Source organism: Urocampus carinirostris, chromosome 2 (assembly GCF_059441175.1).
Source record: "Urocampus carinirostris isolate Australia breed hairy pipefish chromosome 2, RoL_Ucar_1.0, whole genome shotgun sequence".
Taxonomy (NCBI): domain Eukaryota; kingdom Metazoa; phylum Chordata; class Actinopteri; order Syngnathiformes; family Syngnathidae; genus Urocampus; species Urocampus carinirostris.
The window spans coordinates 66739412-66756321 of record NC_142350.1 but is presented as its reverse complement, the minus strand read 5'-3'; positions in this window follow the sequence as shown (position 1 = coordinate 66756321).

Below are 16910 nucleotides of genomic sequence, written 5' to 3'. Positions count from 1 at the left end.
TCTTCATGTTGTTTTTGCTTCTTTCATCCCTACATGACCAAATACTATCTAAAATTATGCACAAACTGACTTAAAGGAAGGGGGAATAGAACAAAAAATGAAAAAATACCAAAATGAAAAAGTAGTGAAAAGCTGAGAGAAAAAAAAAAAGGAAGAGAAAAATTTCAGAAAAAGCCAGAAAAAAAGAAAAGAAAAAAACAAAGGAAAAAAAGTAAATAGACAACAAAAAGAAAAAAGTAACAACCAGGAAAAAATAAACACAATGACATTTTTTTTAAAGGAATTAAAAATAAATAGAAAAAAACACGGAAAAAAGAAGAAAAAGTTTGTGTTGCATTCAAATAATTTCCAATGATACCAAGTCAATCTTGTTGCCAACATTGTACTTCCACTAAAAAAAATGTGACTAAATACAGTTGTGTATCGTGCAGCCGACTAAATAAGCGACAAAAGATACCAGGAAAAAAAAGAAATGGAAATCTAGCGAAAAAATTGTTGTAAAAACAAATGACGTTTGTAGGACGTACAACCTTTGCAATAATACAGGAGTCAATTCCTTCAAAAGTAAAAAAAAAATTCCATTGCCAGAAACTCAAAATGCAGCAAAATGTAACCTGAAGTCAAGTTTTCGACATGTTTGATAATGACTTAGTAGCCACACTTGGGATTGCTGTTGCTCACTGTTGTTTCAAGCGTTGCTCACCCACTTTGTGTGAACGCTCAGACCCGTAAGGAAAATGACAGGGAACATTCCCCCCGCCTCTTCCTCGTTTTCATTATCAATCATCAACATTCCAGCTCACCTCCTCCTCCTCTTCCTCCTTTTCCTCCCACAAGTCGTCAACACCAGGAAGGAAAAGAAAAAATGTCTTTGTACCTTTAGCTACCGGTCAACTGAAATCATTTCAAACGACTCAAGATAAATATCTAGGCCGGGGTTCAAAACCTGGAGCGTGTTGGCACCAGGTGTCAGGACCAGAACGGAGACAGGACCCACTTGCGTTGCGTTTCTCACGAGTTTTATTGGAAGAAAGAGAAAGGGTTGGGCCCACGATCCGGTGATTGCTGGACACTCTGAACCGTGCAATTGCGGTGTCGGGAACGGAAAACGGGTCAGTAGCCGGGACAGGAGAGCAAAAACGTGGTCGGGGTCGTAAACGAGTCGTAAGTTTTCGTAGCAGCCCGAGAAATATGCCCCAGAATATCTAAAACAAGATGCAGGGAGAAGTCTTGGCGGGAGAGGGAGCGCTCGTTTACTTATCTTCATCAGCGTACAAAACAGAGATCTCGTTCGTCTAAGAGACAATTGTCCTTTTATATCCTCAGATAACATCTCATATTACTTTAGCACGTCCCCCTCGCGATGCCGTGCGTGTTTATCTCAAAATGCACGCTACCAGACAGAATGTTTGCGTGCTCTTTTCCACAGTTTCACAATTTCCAAGAACTCGTTGGGGTCGGCTTGACATCCAAATTCCTGGCTTGACCGCATGTTCCATGCCAAGAAGAATGTTATTACTCGGCAGCACAAGGCGATTAATAATAACATTCGCTGACATCTACACTCGGGAGAAACAAGCCTGGATTTTCCAGTTTTAAACTAATGCGTTCTCCTTATGTCAAGCTGGACTCTAATAATCCACTACAAAGCTAGGAGAGTATACATGGTCGGGAACAAAAAGAGGTCGAAAGCCGGGACGGAAGAGTAGACGTGGTCAGGATCAAAAACAGGTCGAAGCCGGGGGACAGACGGGAACAAAAAACAGGTGGGAGTCAGGGTCGAAAATGGCTGCCTAGTGTTCACTGAGGTTCGTAGACGGACTGACAAAACGGGCATTAGAAGTAATTGATGTAATCAGTGTCTTTAAATGTGTGGTAAATTCTTCGAAAATATGTATTAAAATTCATTAATATATACAGTGACTTGCGAAACCATGTGGCCCCCTTGAACTTTTCAGACTTCAGACATAAAGATAGAAAACTGTAATTTCTTGTGAAGCATCAACAATAAGTGGGACACAATCACCAAGTGGAACACACTTTATTGGATATTTTCAACTTTTTTATCAAATAAAAACCGAAAAAGTGGGTGTGCAAAATGATTCAGCCCCTTTACTTTCAGTGCAGCAAACTCTGTCCAGTAGTTCAGTGAGGATCTCTGAATGATTCAATGTTGATCTAAACGACTAACGATGATAAATGAAATTCACTTGTGTGTAATCGAGTCTCTGTATAAATGCACCTGCACTGTGATAGTCTCAGAGGTCGGTTTAAAGCGCAGAGAGCATCATGAAGAACGGGGAACACACCAGGCAGGTCTGAGATACTGTTGTGGAGAAGTTTAAAGCTGAATTTGGACACAAAAAGAATTCCCAAGCTTTAAACATCCCAAGGAGCACGTTCAAGCAATAATATTGAAATGGAAGGAGTATCAGACCACTGCAAATCGACCAAGATCGGGCCGTTCCCCCAAACTTTCAGCTCATACTAGGAGAAAACTGATCAGAGATGCAGCCAAGAGGCCCATGATCACTCTGGATGAACTTCAGAGGTCTAGAGCTGAGGTGGAAGAATCTGTCCATAGGTCATATACTGCACAAATCGGGCCTTTATGGAAGAGTGGCAAGAAGGAAGCCATTTCTTAAAGATATCCGTAAACAGTTTGCCGCAAGACACCTGGGAGACACACCAAACGTGTGGGAGAAGGTGCTCTGGTAAGATGAGACTAAAATCCAACTTTTCGGCAACAATGCGAGACGTTTTGTTTGGCGTAAGAGCAGCACATTACCCTCAACACACCATCCCCACTGTCAAACATGGTGGTGGCAGTATCATGGTTTGGGCCTTCTTTTCTTCAGCAGGGACAGGGAAGATGGATGTAGCCAAATACTGGACCATTCTGGAAGAAAACCTGATGGAATCCGCAAAAGACCTGAGACTGGGACGGAGATTTGTTTTCCCAAAAAACAATAATCCAAAACATAAAGCAAAAGCTACAATGGAATGGTTCACAAAAACATCAAGGTGTTAGAATGACCAAGTCAAAGTCCAGACCTCAATCTAATTGAGAATCTTTGGAAAGAACTGAAAACTGCTGTTCACAAACGCTTTCCATCCAACCTTACTGAGCTCGAGCTGTTTTGCAAGGAGGAATGGGCCAAAATATCAATTTCTCTATGTGCAAAACTGATAGAGACATACCCCGAGTGACTTGCAGCTGTCATCGCAGCAAATGGTGGCGCTACAAAGTATTAACTCAATGGGGCTGAATCATTTTGCACACCCACTTTTTCGTTTTTCGTTAAAAAAGTTTCAAAGATCCAATAAAGTGTGTTCCACTTGATGATTGTGTCCCACTTATTGTTGATGCTTCGCAAGAAATTAGTTTTATATCTTTATGTTTCAAGTCTGAAATGTTGCAAAATGTCACAAAATTCAAGGGGGCCAAATAGTTTCGCAAGCCACTGTATAAAAGCATTCATTAGTACCTCTGTGTTTGCCTGAGAGAAAAATGGGCGCACTCTGGCTATAATCTTGAGATGCTAAAAAACAATTTTAGTCATGTTTTTGATATGTGGAATAAAATTGAGCTCAGAATTGAAAATAACTAAATTTTTAATATCATCTAAATGTCACAGTTGCCATGGCGCCCAATTGGCCCCGCCCGTGGGCGCCAGTTGAAGCTTTTTGACAGATTGGCTCCCTGTCAGTATTTAAACTCTGTCCAGTCAGCCCCCTTTTGTCGGTCGGTCTGCGAATCTCTGTTTTTACACAGCAAGCCCTTTTTTCACCGGTCCTGTGTTTTTGCTCTAGTTTTTCTGCCGCTACGTTCTGTTTGATTTTGACTCTTTCCGTTCCCGACACCGCCATCGCTGCTGAGCGACCTACTCCCCGTGACCAACTATCTCCGGATCGAGTGTGCGCTCCATTCTCTTTTCCCCAATAAAACTGTGAGTGACGTTACGCGAGTGGGTTCTGTTCCCTGTTCTGGTCTTGACACTAAAGGTTGGAAATCTAGTTTCCGTCAAAGTTTCTCTCTCTGACTTCCAGGACCAATCAGTGTTCTGGTTTGCCCGCGTCCCTGTGTCCTAGACGCATCATTTTTGCTGGGGACGCATCGGGTCAAATCAACATGCGTCCCCGGGACGCAACGTTTTTGACACCAAATTGTCATTATTACCCGATTATTATTATTTTTTTTTAACAAATATTTACAGCACTCCAAACTTTTTATCAGGCAGATCCGCCATTGTTGTTTTGGTCTCGCGCCGATCTTGGCAAACAAGATCTCGGCATTGTTGTGGCAGTTGTCGAGTGAAAAAGAAGTATGCCTCCGAAAAAACAGTTGGTATTAGGTGCAAATCAACAAAAAATTGGTCATCTCTTCAGTGTCGGTAATAAGTCGAAACATAACACAGAAAGTGGTTACAAAGGTAATAATTCCGGCACGAAAAAACGGCGGAGAAATCCTTCGGAAGACCGCGAAGGCAAGGAAAACACGCGTGTTGAAACGAACGATTCGACGAAAGATAATAAACAAAAGAATACGAGCAAGAGAAGGACTTTTCTGCCAAAATGGACTAAATTATATTCCTGGTGACGCTATGAGGAGGATGATAATGGATTGGACCTTGAGAAGGCATTACAACTGTGGCGGGACAGCAAACCACCAAGAATATATGAACTGAAAAATCTAAAGTGCATAATATTAACATTTTTGCGGGCTTATTGAGTCGGTTGCACGATACACAACTGTACTTAATCCCATTTTTGAGTGGAAGTACAATGTTGGCAACAAGATTGACTTGGTATCATTGGAAATGATTTAAATGCAACACAAACTTTTTCTTCTTTTTTCCGTGTTTTTCTTTCTACTTTTATAAAAATTCCTTTAAAAAAAAGTCTCATTGTGTTTATTTTTCCCGAGCTGTTACTTTTTTCTTTTTGTTCTCTATTTACTTTTTTCCTACGTTTCTTTCTTGTCGTTTTTCTAAATTTTTCCTTCTTTTTTTTCCTCTTCCTTTTGTTTCTTTTTTCTCAGCTTTTCACTACTTTCTCATTTTGGATTTTTTTCTTTTTTGTTCTATTCCCCCCTTCTTTTAAGTCATTTGGTGAATAATTTTACATAATATGTTGGGATTTAAGAAGCAAAAACAACCTGAAGAGTCGTTTCCTTTTAGTGAGCCGAGCCGAAGGAGCCGGATCTCGACAAACTCTACTAACTTTACTCGACTTCGTTCTACTTCGACTCGACTTCAAAATACCGCATTTAGGACACAGCGTCAGGGGAACCCGTGTATTTTGACCTTCATGCACTGTCACTTTGACATAAGTCGCTTCTTAGTTAGTCATTTTGAGCCCTGATTTTTGTGCGCTGGCTAGATTTTCTTGTGCGCTGAGAATGTTTTCACTGCTCAAATGAACACTGACCAATGAGTAAAACCTCTTTTTGGAGCTGGTTGCTAAAGGTCACATTGGATGAAGGCATCATGTAGTTATTGGAAGTTGCAGCGAGTGACCAATGATTTCATCACCGAGTTTTAAAAATAGTCCGGGTTGCACGGCGGCGAGCAATCCCGGTTCTGTTTGTGTTGGCGACAGTCGCACATGACCGGGATGAGCCGTCGCCATGTTGATCCCCGGTTACCGACGCTTGCATCAAAGACACGATTAGGAATTGTTTATTGATCTGTTAGTGCACAGGTGTCAAAGAGGCGGCCCGCGGGCCAGATCAGGCCCGCTAGGGGATTGAATCCGGCCCGCGAGACAACACTCAGAGAAGCGCAAGAGAAAAACAGGCTGCAGGTTGAAATAGGTCGACTTGATGTTGCCAAAGCCAGGTGCCTCGAACAAAGACACTGTACTTGTATTTATTTCTCTCACTCTCTCTCTCTCTCTCTCTCTTTCTTTTCCACCCCTTTACTCCCACTTAGTCTCTCTCTCTTTCACTCTCTGTGTCTCTCCTTTTCTCTTCCTTTGTTGCTCTTTGTCTCTTTCTCTCTCTGTGTCTTTTAACCTCTTTTGCTCTAACTTCCTTTTCTCTCTTTTCTCTTTCTCTCTTCGTACCTTTGTATTTCTCTCTCTCTCTCTTTCTCTCTCTTTCTCTCTCTCTCTCTCTCTCTCTCTCTTCCACCCCTTATCTCCCACTCTCTGTCTCTGTCTCTTTTACTCTCTGTGTCTCTCCTTTTCTCTTCCTTTGTTGCTCTTTGTCTCTTTCTCTCTCTGTGTCTTTTAACCTCTTTTGCTCTAACTTCCTTTTCTCTCTTTTCTCTTTCTCTCTTCGTACCTTTGTATTTCTCTCTCTCTCTCTTTCTCTCTCTCTCTCTCTTCCACCCCTTATCTCCCACTCTCTGTCTCTCGTCTTCTCTTCCTTTGTTGCTCTTTGTTACTTTATCTCTCTGTGTCTTTTTAACTTATTTTGCTCTAACTTCCTTTTCTCTCTTTTCTCTTTCTCTCTTCGTACCCTTGTATTTCTCTCTCTCTCTTTCTCTCTCTTTCTCTCTCTCCCTTTCTTTCTTTTCCACCCCTTTTCTGCCACTCAGTCTCTCTCTCTCTTTCACTCTCTGTGTCTCTCCTTTTCTCTTCCTTTGTTGCTCTTTGTCTCTTTCTCTCTCTGTGTCTTTTAACCTCTTTTGCTCTAACTTCCTTTTCTCTCTTTTCTCTTTCTCTCTTCGTACCCTTATATTTCTCTCTCTCTCTCTTTCTCTCTCTCTCTCTTTTCTACCCCTTTTCTCCCACTCTGTCTCTGTCTCTTTTACTCTCTGTGTCTCTCTTCTTCTCTTCCTTTGTTGCTCTTTGTCTCTTTCTCTCTCTCTGTCTTTTTAACTTCTTTTGCTCTAACTTCCTTTTTTTCCTTTTGATGCTCTTTTTTCTATCTCTCTCCCTCTTTCCACCCTTTTTCTCCCACTCTCTGTCTCTTTCAGTCTCTGTGTCTCTATTTTTCTCTTCCTTTGTTACTCTTTGTCTCTTTCTCCTTCTGTGTCTTTTTAACTTCATTTGCTTTAACTTGCTTTTTTCCTTTCCTCTTTTCTTTCTCTCTTCCTGCCCTTCGCGCTTTCTTTTCTCTTTTCTCTCCTTCTTTCTTTCTATTTCTTTTTGGATTTCTTTCTTCCTCTCCCTTTATTTCCCCCTCTCTCACGACTTCTCTTTTTATCCCTTTTGTTTCTCACGCTCTCTCCCTCTCTCTCTTTTTTTGTCCCGCCCTCTCTCCTTTTCCATAAGGAGGAAGATGAGGACGGTTTACCGTGGTTTCTACAAGTACGGTATGTTTTTTAACAGACCCGTTTACTGTGTTGCGAGCGTGTTGCTAGTAGCGTTTTGCTACCCTTCACAGTCACGGTTTGGGATGAAATTTACAAAATTATTATTAAAGCTTTGAAAACTCTCTCGATGTACCGTCTTTCTTTGTAAATATGTCTAACCATGTATAACATGTATTTGCAACTGTATATTTTTGTAATGTATTTATTTTAGTGACTTATTCTGATATGTTGTCCACGGGCGAATCAAAAAGAAGGTGCGAAAACAACAGGGGCTGACAGGAAGTGGAGTAAAGGTGAGACGTGTTTGTGGACGCAGTGGCCCTCATGTAGGTTTTAGATCAGGGAATGGTGTCATAATAGTCTGTGGTTTGCAATAATCTGTGGTCTGTGCAGCCCTTTGAGACTCTTTCTGATTAAGGGCGTCTCAAATAAAAATGACTTGACTTGACTAATTGAAGCCCATACTTTGAGGCACCTAGAGTCCAGGTCTTAGACCGTTTCCCTGAACTCAATGGCCTACGAAAGGAAGGAGGCTTTCAGCTAATCACATAACTATGTGTGCTTGTCTGCGTGGCAGCAAATGCCCACTGTCATCGAATCAGTATGTGGAAATTGAATTATCTGGATCGCAGACTCTGGGCCACACCCACCTTCTAGCAAATACACAGACTAAATCCTTGTATTTTTCCATAGTTTTTAGGTTCCTTTTTGCAAAAATTATCTTTTTTTAGTGCCTGTGTAGAGGGTTGGGTAGGGTTACTTTAACTGGATTACTTTCAATGACTTTTGGATTACTCCAATAGCAAATATGCTAATAAAAGACAAAAGAAACGAAATGTAAATAAAATGATGACTCACAACACGTGGTAAGCTTTCTCTCCTGGCTTTGATCTCTTTGATCTCCGGCAAAACGAACATAAAATGCGACAGAAACAAAATGAAAATCAATCCAAACAGCTTGCCAACATCATTTTTGCCGTTCCATGTATTCCGTTACTTCCCAAGCCTGCTCAAAATTTAGTCATTTTATTCATATTTAGTTTTTTTTGTCTTTTATTAGCATATTTGGTATTGGAGTCATCCAAAAGTCATTGAAAGTAATCCAGTTAAAGTAACCCTACCCAACCCTGCTTACCATACAAAGGTTTCAGGTAACAAAGTACCTGAAGGGGAAACTATTGCCTCTTGTTACAAAGGCGTTTCAGGATACAAAGTGATTCCCTTGGTCTGGGAATCTCCCCCCAACTTAAATCGTCTTCCCCATGACCAGGGTTGGGTAGGGTTACTTTAACTGGATTACTTTCAATGACTTTTGGATGACTCCAATAGCAAATATGCTGATAAAAGACAAAAGAAACTAAATATGAATCAAATGATGACTCACAACACGTGGTAAGCTTTCTCTACTGGCTTTGAACTCTTTGATCTCCGGCAAAACTAACATCAAATGCGACAGAAACAAAATGAAAATCATTCCAAACAGCTTTTTGCCGTTCCATGTATTCCGTTACTCCCCAAGCCTGCACAAAATGTAGTCATTTTATTCATATTTAGTTTCTTTTTGTGTGACGTCATTAAAGTAAAGACAAATCCCGCTGCAGAGCCTATTGTAGTACAATGCTGCTATCTAGTGGCTAGAAACAGTACATCACACATATTCATGATATTCGATAATTAAATACAGCTACTGTGTATTTTGATTCAATACAATTCTTATTTTTTCTTATCCTTTTTCTACTTATTTACCAAAACGAGTTGTTTAAAGTCCTTGTATTGTGTTCTTGCTTTATTTAAAAACCGTTAAGTGTTATTTATTTAAACACCTTGGCAAAATTTGAAAAACGCAACGTCATTATTACGAATAAATACGTGTTTAAAAAGGTTTTATATGTTTTAAAACACACAAAACCAAAAAGTTATTTTCTACGTGGTTGTAATAATAAATGTATCACGTTTTATCGAGTTATCGCTAATGTAAGGACAATAATTCTTAATACAACCGTGATTATTACATTTCTTAAAGGGACACTGCATAATATTCGACCACTACACGTTGCATGATTGTACAGTGCAACCGAAAACGAGTGCTAAACAACACAATTAAGATTACAAACTACGGAGACTCAGAGTGACCAAACCACACCGTTTCTCCTTATACTCGTTGCCCACTCAGAGAAAAGTTGTTAAATAATACGCACTGTCTCTTTAAAAAATACATGGAAAGGAATAGATAAACGCAATTCACGTGGTGTCATCTTTTAAAGGCACAGTGTGTATTATTTAGCAACTTCTAGCTGACTGAGCAAAAAAAAAATTGTTTAACTAAATTCTTTCAAATATATTTTTTTAAATGAACTAGCGGTATAAACAACTTTATTCATTAAAAACAAACAATATTGATTCCAAAAGTAAGTAAAAATACATAAACTATTATATGGAGAAAAAGAGCATTTTATTTTACATAACTTTACAAACGGGTCGGTAGCCGGGACAGGAGAGCAAAAACGTGGTCGTAAGCGAGTCGTAAGTCAGAATGGGAGAGCAGACGTGATCAGGGTCGGAAACGAGTTGTAAGACAAGACGGGAGAGCAGACGTGATCGGGATGTATCCGGAGACAAACGGGAGCAAAACGGGACAGGCGGGGGTCAGGGTCGAAAAAGGCTTGCCGTGTACACACGGAGATTCACAGACGAACTGAAAACAGGGGTTTGACAGGACAGGGTTTAAATAGTGGGGAAGCCAATCCGTCAACAAGTTGCAGCTGGTGCCACACGGGCGGGGCCAATTGGGCGCCATGGCAACCGTGACACCTTCGCTCTGAAAATGCTGGTCTACTAGTGATCCCAAGAGCCAAGAAGAAATCTCCAGGCTTTTCGGTGCTGTGGAAAGCTTTCCCCTTTGAGATTCGATCTGCAACCTCAGTGGAATTGTTTAAATCTAGAATTTAAACGCACTTCTATTCTATAGCTTATGAATGACCTATATTTCAGTGTTTGTTAACGCTATATCCATTGCAAGGAGTCTCAAAGGGCTGCACAGACTATTGCAAACTACAGACTGCTATGCCACACTGTCAAAAACCAGAACAGGACCAGGACCCAAATGCGTGACGTTTCTCACAGAAGCCTTTTATTTTATGGGAAATAGGGAGTCATGCACATTAGGCAGCAGTCTGGCATGGAATGACAGGAAGCCAGAGGCCGACGAGATAGATACCAATTGACCGAGCAGATATCGGACATATGGGGTCGATACCGGACAGGATGGGACAGACAGGATTGATATCCAAACATGATATCGAAATTAAACAGGACAAACTAGACGGGAACGAAAACTGGAGAGAATAATAAACGGGAGAAAAATAGACGGGAACGAAACTGGAAACCGATATTAAACAGGACAAAATAAACGGGAACAATACCGGACAGGAAATACCAAGAGGAAAACAGGAACGAATCAGAACCCATGTCTTGCGGGGGAGAGGTTTGTTGACGGACTGACAAAAGGAGAGTGACAGGACTGGGTTTAGATATCAGGGAAGCCAATCTGTCAACGAGCTGCAGCTGGCACCACACAGGTGGGGCCGATTGGGCGCCATGGCAACCGTGACATAGAATAAGAGTCTATTTGTGTATTAAACAAATGTAGTTATTCGTCTTTTTATTGATTTACTTTACAGGAAATACAAACTGAATGTATGGACTTTATAAAGCGAATGAGCAAAAAATGCAGTTTTCTTAAAATTGCTTTTTAGCTTTGTAATTAGCTCTCCTTCTAACTTTTTAGCTATTTAGCAAGCTATCTAGCTATCATTTTACATTTTTTTGCATTCTCTCTAGCAAACATTTAAATTTTTTGTTTAAACAGGACAAACTAGACGGGAACAAAACTGGAAACCGATATTAAACAACGGGACCGACAGGATTGATATCAAAACAGGGTATCGAAAATAAACAGGACAAACTAGACGGGAACAAAACTGGAAACAGATATTAAACAGGACAAAATAAACGGGAACCATACCGGACAGGAAATGCCAACGGGAAACAGGACCGAGTCAAAACCCACGTCTTGCGGGTTAGAGGTTTGTTGACGGACTGGCAAAGGAAGAGTGAGAGCACTGAGCAAGCCAATCTGTCAAGAGCCGCATCTGGCGCCACACGGGCGGGGCCAATTGGTGACACCCTCCCCTGATCTAAAACCTACATGAGGGCAAGGAAAAACTCAAAAACCTCCGCATGGGGAAAACTGATCAAATAATACACACAACACAGGAAACAAGCACAAAGACTGCTTTCGGTCAACTTGTCTATTTATTATATAAAATACGGTAAAACATAAGCAAAAACGGGGAGCGAGGGGGGACGCAAGAAGAGGGGAGCATCCGATACTTTGGTACAATAACAAACACTTTTCTTTTTTTTTTTGTAAAAGCAGAATAGATTTCGTAATAACATATCAGTGCATACTTTTATTTCTCCAAAAATATACACAAAGAGTATATCATTCTCCAACAAAAAGTCTCTTTACAACCCAAAAAAACAGACTAGCCCAACACAATATATTAACTATCTTTTTATTTTTTTTTCTTTATTTCGAGTGACGATGGCGTGTTGATATGACAGGTTATTCCCCTTTGTTCTGGATACATGCAGCAGTGACCTACACGCTTATTTGTGCCTCCAAAAAAAGGGTGCCTCGTTTAAAACACAACCCAATCGAATCCCCGAACAAACAAAAGATATTGAAAGCAAATTCATCAAAAAGAAAGAAAAACTACACAAAAAACCTTCATAATTTATATTTCTTCATAATTATAATATCACCATTAAAAAACAAGCAAAACCAGCACGAATAAACACCGGAAAGTGAACCTTTTAGCTTTGGTGGCCTGCGTATGGTAATTAGATTTGAGGGTCAGGTCAGAATCCCCGAAAACAGGGGTCTTAAACGCGGTGCCGGCAGAGCAGTTCTGAAAATAGCTGGGTCATTGTGATTTTCTAGTAAAACGATGTTTTAATTGAGTAATAACATACTAATAAGTTTTAAAAATTCAAATAAACAAATTTCAGTCCATGGACTTCGTGGACAATGACAATAATTCCAGTATTGATAGTTATTCAAGAGAAAAGAATGTCAAGAACCGGAACAGGATCAGGACCCAAATGCGTGACGTTTGTCACACAAGCTTTTATTTTACGGGAAATGGGGAGTCATGCACGTTAGGCAGCGGTCTGGCGTGGAAAGACAGGAAGCCAGAGACCGACGAAATCAATTCCAATTGCACGAGCAGATACCGGACGGATGGGGACGATACTGGACAGGACGGGACAGACAGAATTGATAATGAAACATGATATCGAAATTAAACAGGACAAACTATACAGGAACGAAAACTGGAGAGAATAATAAACAGGGCAAAAATAGACGGGAACGAAACTGGGAATCGATATTAAACAGGACAAAATAAACAGGAACAATACCGGACTGGAAATACCAACAGGAAAACAGGACCGAGACAGACCCCACGTCTTGCGGGGCAGAGGTTTGTTGACGGACTGACAAAAGGAGAGTGACAGGACTCGGTTTAAATAGCAGGGAAGCCAGTCTGTCAACGAGCCGCAGCTGGCGCCACACAGGCAGGGGCCGATTGGGCGCCATGGCAACCGAGACATAGAATGAAAGTCTATTTGTGTATTAAAAAAATGTAGTTATTCATCTTTTTGTTGATTTACTTTACAGGAAATACAAACTGAATTCCAACGTATGGGCTTTATAAAGCGAATGAGCAAAAAATGCAGTTTTCTTAAAATTGCTTTTTAGCTTTGTAATTAGCTATCCTTCTAACTTTTTAGCTATTTAGCAAGCTATCCAGCTATCATTTTACATTTTTTGCATTCTCTCGAGCTAACATTTACATTCTTTGCTAGTTATCAAGCTAAATTTTGGCCTCATTTCTAGCTAGCTATGTAGCTTCATTTATAGCTGTCTAGCTGGCTCATTAAATGGCTTTTAATGAGCTAGCTCCCTTTAGTTTTCTGCCTGGTTACCTTTCTAGCTAACTATCAAGCTACATTTTAAGCTATTCAGCAAGCCATCTAGCTAAGTTGCTATTTGAGAATTCCATATCAAAACTAGAAACCCTTTGCGCTAACTAGTAGCAAAAAATAGGTTGAAGACGCCAGCCATAAAATTTTAGGTTGTCCGAACTAGTAAGGAAACTTAGCATCGAATTTTTTTCTCTAATGACCCCTCGGAAGAAGAAATCCTCTTGTACCTCCATTATGCACTGAAATACTTGCCATTATAATATGAATTTTAAACTAGCAACTTAGCTAGATGGCTTACTAAAGAGCTACACGGGTAGCTTGATAGTTAGCTAGAACGGTTCTCACGTAAAAAAATCAATAAATAAAGGTAGCTAGATAGCTACATATAAGAGTCAGATAGAAAGCTACAAACAAAGTTAGATAGCTAGCTAGAAAGGAGGCCAACATTTAGCTTGCTCACTAGCAAAAAAAAAAAATGTAAACCGCTAGCTGGATAGCTTGGTAAATAGCTAAAAGGTAAAAAGCTAGCTAGCTACAAAACAAAAAAGTTAGCGAAAAAGCTAGCTTAAACAAACTGCACATTCTCTGCTCATTCGCTTTATAGAACCCATGAATTGGAAATTACTTTCTTGTTTTTCCTGTAAAATAAATCAACTACTTCATCTACTTTCTTGAAAAAATGGCTAAAAACAATAATCAATACTTGAATAGATTTTTGTCATTTATGTAACCCAAGAACTGGAATTTATTTATTAAAATTTCTAAAACAACTTATCATGTTATTACTAAGATGTTACTATGTTATTACCAGGTTAAATATTAAAAATAAGGTTAAATAGACTCAGTCAAACAATTAAGACCATTTTTTTACTAGAAAATCACAATGACCCAGCACTGGTGAGCTATTATCAGAACAGGTCTGTGGGTACCTCAACTGTCCTTCGGAGGTAACAGATTGGAGACTACTGGTCTGGAAAAGGGGTCACCAAACTTTATGAAACCAAAAACTAGTTTTTTAACTATTTAAAGCAAAGGGATACTAGTAAGACATACTAGTACACAGAATTAACTTACCAATGTGTGTACTAGTACAGGACTCACCAACCTTTTGAAAAATGGAAGCTAGTTTATTGTTTGTAGTGAAAAAGGCTACCAGTTTTATATTCATTTTAAAAATACATAGTATTACTGTGTTGTTACTATGTTATTATGTCATTACCGTGTTGTTAGAAGTATGGTTATAGTCTCCTAGAAAATCACAATGACCCACAAGCTCTGAACTATATCTAAAACCTGTCCACTTGGGAATTCTAAAGGAGATACTTGGGTGTCCGTGGGCCCCATGTTGGTGACACCTAACCTAGTCCATAAACCCTACACCGGGTCTAGGAATCTCCGAAAAAAACTGCTCAATTTCTAATTCCGTAGCAGGCGACTTTAAATATGATTGTCTTTTTGTGATCCAGACGCCCCCTGGAGGACGTAAACAGGTAACACCTACCACCTGGCGTATGGCTTAATAACATTGCCGCGAAAAAAAACAAATCGAAAATCCTTCATTCGCCGCGATAAACAAATTCTTACAATAAATACGCAAAAACAGTGCTAGCGTCGCGCTAATAGCTAATCGTGTAACAGAAAACCATCTCAAGTGAGTTGGGGATTCTTTACAAATGAAACTGATGATCGACGGGGCAGTGGCGTGTCGGTGTGTTATGTGAAATGGAGTGGCGACTATATCACATTTTTTTTGCAAATATATAAATATTTCGTGACACCTAGCTTAAGCGTCACCGATGAAGGGGAAGTGTTAAGAAATGTTACGAAAACGACTGCCAAAAAGTCTTCGACCGAATAGCGATACAGAAAAACAATCTAGAGTTGCAATGGTCGAAAAACTCCAAAATCTAATCGTACTACTTTACAAACACGGATGGAACCATTGCATTGATACGTTTGTATATGGAGAGCGCTTCATCTTCAGCGCCCCCTGGTGCATCGTTGACAAACTACACTTTTTAAGTTTAAAAAAAAAAAAAAAAGAGAATTTCCACTGAGAATTTGTTTTCTAGGCTTGTCAATACTAGGCTTCTATGTACAATCCCTGTGGCGTGCACGTGGTCTTTGTCATTTATTATCATAATTATTAATATTTCAAATTTCTCACACACACGCACACACATATATTTATGTACAGAAAACCCCCCCCCCCAAAAAATGACTTCAATTAAGGCTACGCAACAGCCGTGATTCTCGGTAGATTTTTTTTGTCTCCCTGTTAAAAAATCGCCGTTAAAAAAAAGACTGAAATGTGGCAGTCCAAAACAAAATCATGTGACGCATTTCTCCAATCTGATTGGTCAAAAAAACAAAAAGCCTACCGGAAGTCGGCCATTTCTGATGTCTCTGAGCACGGGTCGGGAACCTATTTGACCCAAAGAGCCGTAATAGCGAAATAGTTTAGTAGTAATTTAACAAACGTGCCGAACCCGCTCCCCGGACAAAAACTAATTTTTCGGCGCGTTTTATTTCACTTTGTGACCTTTCATAATTTGACAAACTGTATAAGATAATAATAATACCAAATATACCACTTAAAACTTGTCTCCCTCCCACAGTTACTTAAGATCATATCTCATTTTGACCTTCATTTTTTGTAAATAATGCTTTCAAAACAAGGTGCAAGCAGAGTTCCGTATAAAAATGTCACAAAAACCTGCAAACACACAATTAATGGACGTGTTTCCCTTCGGCGCATTGGGCGCGTGTGAGAGATAGGGAGCAGTGCTGTGTGCCGAGATCTGCCTACCCAATCAAATTGCTCTGTGTTCTTGGCTGTTTTTTTTTCGTGTTTATAATGCTTCGTGTAAATAATGCTTTCAAAACAAGGGTGCAAGCAGAGTTCCTTATAAAAATGTCACAAAACCCTGCAAACGCAAAATTTATGGATGTGTTTGCCTTCAGAGGGGTGGGCGCATGTTAGAGATAGGGATCGGTGCTGTGTGCCGAGATCTGCCCACCCAATCAAATTACTCTGTGTTTTTGGTTGTTTTTTCATGTTTACAGTTGGTTCTGTGGGTTTTTTATCATAAAGTGTCGCAACAGTAAACATTCTTGGCAGCATAGTGCCAAAATTGAGTATGTTGGTGTGAACCGTGACTGTAAACTGTAGTCAAGACCAATTTTTTTTTTGTTTATAATGCTTCGTGTAAATAATGCTTTCAAAACAAGGTGCAAGCAGAGTTCCATATAAAAATGTCACAAAAACCTGCAAACACACAATTAATGGATGTGTTTCCCTTCGGCGCATTGGGCGCGTGTGAGAGATAGGGAGCAGTGCTGTGTGCCGAGATCTGCCTACCCAATCAAATTGCTCTGTGTTTTTGGCTGTTTTTTCGTGTTTATAATGCTTCGAGTAAATAATGCTTTCAAAACAAGGTGCAAGCAGAGTTCCATATAAAAATGTCACAAAAATCTGCAAACGCAAAATTTATGGATGTGTTTGCCTTCAGCAGGGTGGGTGCGTGTGAGAGATAGGGAGCGGTGCTGTGTGCCAAGATCTGCCCACCCAATCAAATTACTCTGTGTTTTTGGTTG